Raw genomic sequence first — 7,888 nt, 5'->3', positions numbered from 1 at the left:
TAACATCAGCCAATAGGAGAGAATGGCTCCTTACCTTTTTTCAGACCGGTTTAGTTCAGTCACCTCACGGACGGATTGACCTCCTCTCTTGTCCTAATTGCAGAATTCGACTCCAGCCAAAAACCATCCTCTGCTACCAATTTGTTGGGAATTTTCTTCTCCGACCCAGACGGGCCCCAACACCGCCCGATGAACCGACTGGTTTTTGACTGAGTGGTCCAAGCAAAGTCTTGACAACAAAAGTTCTTTTAAAATGATTTATATAGAATATTAATGAATGCAATATAATAGAAGTATACGTGGTACAAACTCTTCAGTGCACTGGTGCTAGTTGCCTAGGAATCTACCTAACCCAAGTGGATCTCAGCAGTGTCCAAGCGAAAAGCCTCTCGTGCTGGGCGATGTCCTTTCTTTCATACTCTCTGTCCATAAGTTTCGATTTGTTAAGTTTCGATAACTCCCCAATCCTGGCTGCTCTCCATGGAAATTCACCTGCTCCTCTTCTCCCAGCCTGTGTGCCTGGTTATCTAAAAACTGCTTGCTACACATCCTGCACTGAATAGGCCCCTTCTGTTCTCCTCAAGGCCACTGAGGCCTCCTTACTCCTGCTTTCCCACAGTCTTCCTGAAAAACACTAAATTGACACATCAAGTTATTAGCCTTTAATTTTCTTTTTTCCAACACTAACACCTGTTATTTATCAGTGTATTTATTTACTTCATATTCCCAGAGGTCATGCAGTCCAGGGCTGCACTTTCATTGAGGACTACGCGTCTCCAACGTATTCTGCACACTGCCGTGTTGAGAGGAGAACTCTTTCTTTATTTTGCTTGTTCATTGCTCTTTGTGAGCTATTGCATTTTGTTGTTGCTTCATGCTTGTTTTTTTGTCATGGAGAATAAAAACCCTGGCGCTTACAACCAGTGCCTCCAGCCTCCAGCCATCATATCACCTTCTTAAAGAAAACAGTACATTTGAAATAATTTGAACACAGATAAACTTTAAAAGAAAGATTTAGAAAATTTTGAATACAGAAAAATTTGAATATTTACATTTACATTTACGGCATTTAGCAGACGCTCTTATCCAGAGCGACTTACAAAGTGCTTTGCTTCTGATCACAGAATACATCCTAGGTAATAGTACTGATAGGCCAGAATTCAAGACACCATTGAGTCAGACTACTACTAAACTACAGGAGTCAATATAATTACCTAGTGTTTTGCAAGTTAGACGTTTGCCAAGAAGCACAAATAACCATAGACAGACATACAATTTAAGAACAACGGCAAGTGGTATCAGCTGAGTTAGTGCTCTGGTAAGAACTCAACAAACAGGTGAGTCTTCAGTCCATGCTTGAAGATAGCAATAGACTCTGCAGTCCTAGCAGCTAATGGAAGATCGTTCCACCATTTTGGAGCCAGGACGGAAAATAGTCTGGAGCTTTGTCTTCCATGAGACTTTATACATGAAGTTTAGAGTCGAGCCAAGCTTGAGGTTCTGAGTGTTCACTGTACAGATCGGCTTTTTACCATGGACATCATGTAGGGAGGGGCCAGTCCATTTTTGGCTTTGTAAGCAAGCATCAAGGTTTTATATCTGATGCGTGCCGCTACTGGAAGTCAGTGAAGAGAGCGTAGCAGAGGAGTCACATGTGAGAACTTGAACTGGAATGTACAGAAGCTCAGTTTTGCTAGGGTTGAGCTTCAAGTGGTGAATAGTCATCCATGAAGCAATATCTGCCAAGCATGCTGAGATACACCTAGAGACCTGGGTGTCAGAATGAGGGAAGGAAAGAATTAGCTGGGTGTCATCAGCATAGCAATGATAATAGAAACCATGAGACAAAATAATGTCACCAAGGGAACGAGTATATAAAGAGAAGAGAAGCGGGCCTAGGACTGAGCCTTGGGAGACTCCAATGGAAAGTTTACATCAGAGCCATATAGAGAGAGAGTCGCGTCAACTCCGTTCACTCCAATGGACCAGTTTTTTACAGCAATGGCGGATCGTGGAGCCTGTCAATAGTTCCCGGAAGTTAGCAGCAAATACGAGCAGCGCAGTCAAACTGGAGCAGTGGACCATCTGTGATACACTTTTACAGGTTAGTAAGCTTAAAAAATCTGATTGTGTATTATAAGGACATCGGAATCAAATTAGCATGTGCATTAAAATGTGAATTAAAGCACTTTAGTGAATTATCCACCTCTTAATAAGCAGATTTAGGGAACTAAATCTATGCTAAGACAACGCGAATACGGTTAGCGAGATTTCACATTAACGACTGACAGCCTATTAATTGTAAATTCCTCTCTTAATGCCATTTCACCTAAACGCGATGTTTTTGCGGGGTAGCTAAGTATTGGGTAAATATAACATTTGAGTGTGATTGTAGAGTGTGTTGGGTCGAGGAGGTGAAATGAGGATATCCATTTTGGAGTACCAGCTAACTGCTTTTATTTATTTTATTTTCCTTTTTATTTCGTTTTATTTATTTTTATTTTATTTTATTAACGTATTTCCTCAGTTTTTGAAACTGCTGGATATAAAAGACGTATACTATTTAGTGTGATTAAGTTTTAAATATTCTATCACTTAAAGAAATAATATAATTATTAGGAGTTCATACTTATTATACCTGTGTCAACACTATAGCTATCAGCAGCTATGGGCCCTGTCTTTACAGGTCCAGTGGTGCATCGTAGTGCAGGGGGCTTCCTCTTTCTGAGTGCGAGGGGCGATGCACAAAAATGGTGGGAACAGCATCTGCTCTCAGCCTAGTCTTGCCCTGTTTGGTTCTGATGAACTGCTCTGCCTCAAAATGTGCCTGCAGAGTGATGTGATATTACTCCTCACACATGACAACTGAGTTTTGTCTACCCATATACATATCCCATAGTGGGTGAATACACAGTATTAGAGAACACTTACTGGATACGTATACACTCATTACACGTATAAAAAACAACCAAGCATGTGCAACAAGTTCAAATTCATATCACATCAATACTCATAATAATCATTTTCTCCTGTCTTTTTCTCCTCTCTCTCTTTAAGCCAAAGAACCATAGGGGATTCAATGGAGCCTGCAACTAGATAGCACCCTCACCCTGCACCCAAGTCTGTCTGGAGTCTTTGATTTTTTTGTTCACTATTCTGTATTTTAATAAATGATGCATTAAGCTTTCCAATAGTGTGTTTATTGTGAAAAGTGCAAATGCAGTGTTTGATGATTACCTCACATATATATTTGCTGTTGTAATCTTTAGTGAGGGTAAGATTGCTCCTGCTTAGTTGAGACAACCATTTTTTTCTCCTCTCAGTATCAGTGGGGAAACCATAAATTTTTGCTCGATTGGAGCATCCCCATGCAACACAGCAAACCATGGTGGACACTACACAAACAACACGGAGGAAAAGACACAGAAAAACTGCTTGACATGATATTCATATTTGAAATTATTAGAGATTAATTTAATGAATTAAGTGTGTATTAAAAAGACAAGATATATATATATATATATATATATATATATATATATATATATATATATACATATAATTTATCAATGTATTTTAATATGTCATATACTGTCTGGATGTAAATGTAATGTGTTTTAATGTACCCTTTTAAAGCATATTTCTGCACAATGAAGTCAAAGAAAATTTTCCTTCTATCAGAAAATGTACATTAGTCATTTAGATTAGTTAGGTTAATGTTAGAAAATTAATCTAATCTGAATTTCTCACCCCTTCCTGTCCCTCTAAATATATAAATGAACGTAATATATAACAATTATAAAACAATCAAAGCATTAAACAGCAATGTGCTCTAAAATTAGCCTAAAGTTGGTCGCCATATGTTCACAATAATCCTCAAATCGCAGTTCTGTCTGTGTGTTTATGCACTCAAATTGAATTCCTGGAACTATCTGAAGCCTCCGTGAATCACGTGACCATCAAGCGTTTTGAACTTCCGTTGTCGCAACTCTCTCTCTATACGGCTCTGGTTTACATGGATTGTATGTAGATCCTCTCCATGTTACCTGATAGGAATGGTCTTCAAGATATGACTGGAACCATTTCCAAGCAGAGCCAGTCACACAGAGGCTAGAAAGAACAGAGAGGAGGATGTTGTGGTTGACAGTGTCAAAGGCTGCAGAAAGATCTAGAAGAATTCTCGGTCACTGTTTTGAGGGCAGTTTCTGTTGAGTGTGCCCGTTTGAAGCCAGACTGATTAGGATCATGGAGTTGGTTCTGGGTGAGGAAGAGAGATAATTGGTCATAGACTGCTCACTCCAGAGTTTTTGATAGAAAAGAAAGAAGTGATACCGGTCTGTATTTGTTCATGTCAGAGGTGTCAAGTGTTGCTTTTTTCAGGATTGGTACCACCCTTGCCATCCTGAACATGGTAGGCACATGACCCAAACCTAAGAAGTTGATGATTGCCGAGATGAATGGAAGGAGTTCTCTTGACATATTCTAGAAAATATATAGAGTAAGCAGTTGAGATTACATGATGCTTCTCTGCTGAGAACAAAATGACACCAAGTTTAGAGATAACATCCCCTGCAACAAGCCCTTTCAGGTTTAAGTTGCAGGATCATTAGCTCAATTTTTCAATCTCCACACTTCTTATTCGTCGTCTAATCACTTCAGTTGTCATTCTTACACTGCTGAAAATAGGATCAACCACATCATAGAGCGGTAGTTCTTCTTCTAAGTAAATCCTATTCCCCACTTCGGAAGACAGCTCAATTCCATCATATCCATGGCCTCGTACACTGCTTCGTCTTCCCCATCTTCATCGGCATTTACATACACTACCTCAACCAATTCTTCAAGAATGATCGCATGTTCCTCCAGACGAGGCATCTACAGGATACGCTGTCCCCTGTACACCGTAGATATGCACCACTGGCACATCATCGGCCCACAACAAAGCAGAGCTGCGCCTACCACAACCACGGGCGTAGCTGCCATGAGCCACGCTCTCCAAGATGCAAACCATAGGGTTGCGTAACTCCCGGCCTGTGCTTTTCACTTCTCCTGCACGATCCACCAAATAGCTGTAGCTATTCTTGCTATGGCAGCAGTTCCTATCATTACAGAAACCACTTGCCAGCGAATGACCCCACTTCTGGATCTCCTCTTCCCTATTCTGTTTCCTTCACCCTCCATGCCCTTCTTGATTGCTTACAAGTTACCAGAATATAAACAGTCTGGCCCCACTTTTCACACAGGATTTCGGGTGAAGTCAGGATCCCTACTCTACTCTTCATTCTTCTCCTCTCACTCCTCCTCAGGCTGTGGAACTCGTCTGGCGTGGACCCACGTCACCAGGACTTGGAATCTCAAACAGACTCAGGCCATGTTTTGGTCTTACCTGCATTCTCATTTGCATGAGAACAATGGGGAGGATCTTAGTCCACCCTCGATTCGTTTCTGCACATGCTTTGCTTAGTTTGCTTTTCAGGTTGCTGTTCTCTCTCTCCACTGCCCCCGCACTGGATGACAGGCACAGTGTTGTTTCATGTCAATTCCTAAAAATGTGCTTACCATTTTCAAGGCCCCACTGATGACAGGGGTTCCGTTTTCGCTAGATATTTTACTTGGAATGCCCCATTTAGGAATGATTTGTTTTACCAGGGACTTGGCTACAGCATCTGAATCTTGCTTTGCTGTGGAGAAAACTTCAACCCACTTTGAGAACATGTCCACAACTATTTCTTTCCTTCACTTGGTATGAGCTCCACAAAATCCATCTACAAATGATCAAATGTTTTCTCAGGTGTTGGGTGTGCTGCTTGTTGCATCTGTGTTCCTCTCCCTACATTGTGTTGTGTACATATCACGCACTGTTGACAAAACTTCTGAGCAACCCCTGTGTGAACCAATGAAATTTTAACTGGTCAATCATTCCCCCTTTTGACACATGAGCTTTCCTATAGGTCAACTTAGCATAATCAGGAAACATGAACTTCGGCAAGCACGGCCAGCCTGAGGGACAGCGCCACACACTGTCCTGAAAAGCACAGCCTGCTTTCCTCCAAGCCGCCTTCTCCTCCTGTGTGGCTGTGGGTTGTAAATATGTGAGTGAGAGGGAGGGGTACTCACTGGGCTGAATAGAGTAGAGTACAGCCTACTCTATTCAGCCCAGTGCTGGGATCCCTGGATGCTGACCCATCGACAAATAAAATGCAATCTGGGTTGTCCAGGGGCTCTCCCTTGAGATCCAGCCTGTTGCATGTCGAGCAACACAGTGTTGTATTTCAGCCATCTCTGAGTGGATAAGTGTGATGTTTTCTTTTCAAGAAGCAGACGTGAAATGGAGTGTGGGACTAATAAGGTCAATGTAGAATAGCTCACAATGTCTCAGGATGCCGTCACCACCTTCTATGCCGAAGCCCCGCCACAGCAGGGTGAAACTTACAAGAGAAATAAGCAACTGGTCTCTGTTGGTCCCCATGTCTCTGCAAGAGAACAGAAGTCATACAACCATTCTTTTCATCCACCCTCTGTATGTAGGGCCGTGAGGGATCAGGAATGTCCAGGGTGGGGGCAGTCTGCAAGGCCTCTTTATGAAGGCCTCTTCGGCTTCGGTGGTCAATGGCTAATGTCGCTGGTCCACGGGTCAGAGCCCGCAAGGGAATCTCAACACAAGAATAGTTAGGTATGGAGCTTTTTTAGTGTCACCAGAACCTGAACCTGAAATCATTATTACTTGAAAAAACAGTCTGTAAAATTCATTCAGGTATGCAAAAATGTAAGTTAAAATTCAGGTTCAGGTCGAAATTCAGGTTTGGGTCGCAATTCAGGTTCAGGTCGAAATTCAGGTTTGGGTCGCAATTCAGGTTCAGGTCGAAATTCAGGTTCGGGTCGAAATTCAGGTTCAGGTTGAAATTCGGGTGAATGCATCCGGGATACTCAGGATGAGCAAACAAACTCAGAGCTAATCGAACTGCATCTGGCCAATCACAAAACATATCAGATGTCATTGGGAGGCACGTCTTTCTGCTAAATTTCCTGTAAAGGTGCGGTCCCTGTTTGGCGTGTAAGTAGCATGTGAGCAGCATGAAAGTGACCGCTGTGCCATCCAGAAATGGCACTTTGTGGCAGCTGCCACATAATCATGGCACTTAGTGTGGCCAGTGCTGCTTGACTGTGGCCTCAGTTGTCCAGAAACGCCGCCTGCCTCTGCTGACCGGCATCTAAAGAGTCTTTTGGGTGACTGCGTATCGGCCACTCCCTTAAATCATCCCGACGAGTTCCGAATTACCATTTGTTACATTTGTTGAAATGAAGATGGTTCATAACTTTTGTTTGAAAATTATGTTGAGTGAAATACTAGCTGACATCCAGCTAGACAGCTCTAAATTATTAGCTCAGAATACTGTTTAGCGATAACGTCGAATAAAGATTATAGGAGGGTACGCGAATCTACAGTGGTAGACCGTTAACGACTGCACTGTAAATTTAAAGGATTTATAATTATAGATGTATGGTTATTAGTGAATGTTCCTACACATCATCAGCGTATTTAAACTTCTGCGAGCGAGTGGCATCGCATTTGATAGATAGTTTAGCTTTGTATTGGTTTCGATTGTTAGTCTATTGCCCGCAGCATCAGCCGTCAACCACCGAGCGGCTCCTGCCACTCATTGTCTACCACTAATCTAAACTCGACATTATCGTTAAAGAGTATGTGTTTTCTATGAGAGTATGTGTGTGTGCATGGGTGAGTTTGAGTGTTTTTCGTGTTTATCTGTATGCGTTCTCTGGTATGTTGGGTTTAGTCATCCGTGTTGTGTCGCTGTAGTGGTTTCTGGTATAGTCTAGTTTAGTATAGTCATGCCTCGTCATCATGATCATGCTGTCCGTGTGTCTT

At 42.1% G+C, this 7,888-nt stretch overlaps 1 long non-coding RNA gene across 1 annotated transcript; it reads right to left on the bottom strand.

Moving 5' to 3' along the window:
• Nucleotides 1–1,159: 1,159 nt before the first annotated feature.
• Nucleotides 1,160–3,849, bottom strand: LOC143494183 (uncharacterized). Its single transcript, XR_013125569.1, has 3 exons — nucleotides 3,751–3,849; nucleotides 3,238–3,395; nucleotides 1,160–1,770 (listed from the first exon to the last, which is right to left on the bottom strand). It is a non-coding gene; the product is annotated as an uncharacterized LOC143494183 (long non-coding RNA).
• Between the last annotated feature and the right edge of the window lie 4,039 nt (nucleotides 3,850–7,888).

The sequence above is a fragment of the Brachyhypopomus gauderio genome, unplaced genomic scaffold (genome assembly GCF_052324685.1).
Source record: "Brachyhypopomus gauderio isolate BG-103 unplaced genomic scaffold, BGAUD_0.2 sc91, whole genome shotgun sequence".
NCBI classification, from domain to species: domain Eukaryota; kingdom Metazoa; phylum Chordata; class Actinopteri; order Gymnotiformes; family Hypopomidae; genus Brachyhypopomus; species Brachyhypopomus gauderio.
Note: the sequence above shows the minus strand (reverse complement) of the source record. Positions and strands in the feature narration are given on the sequence as shown.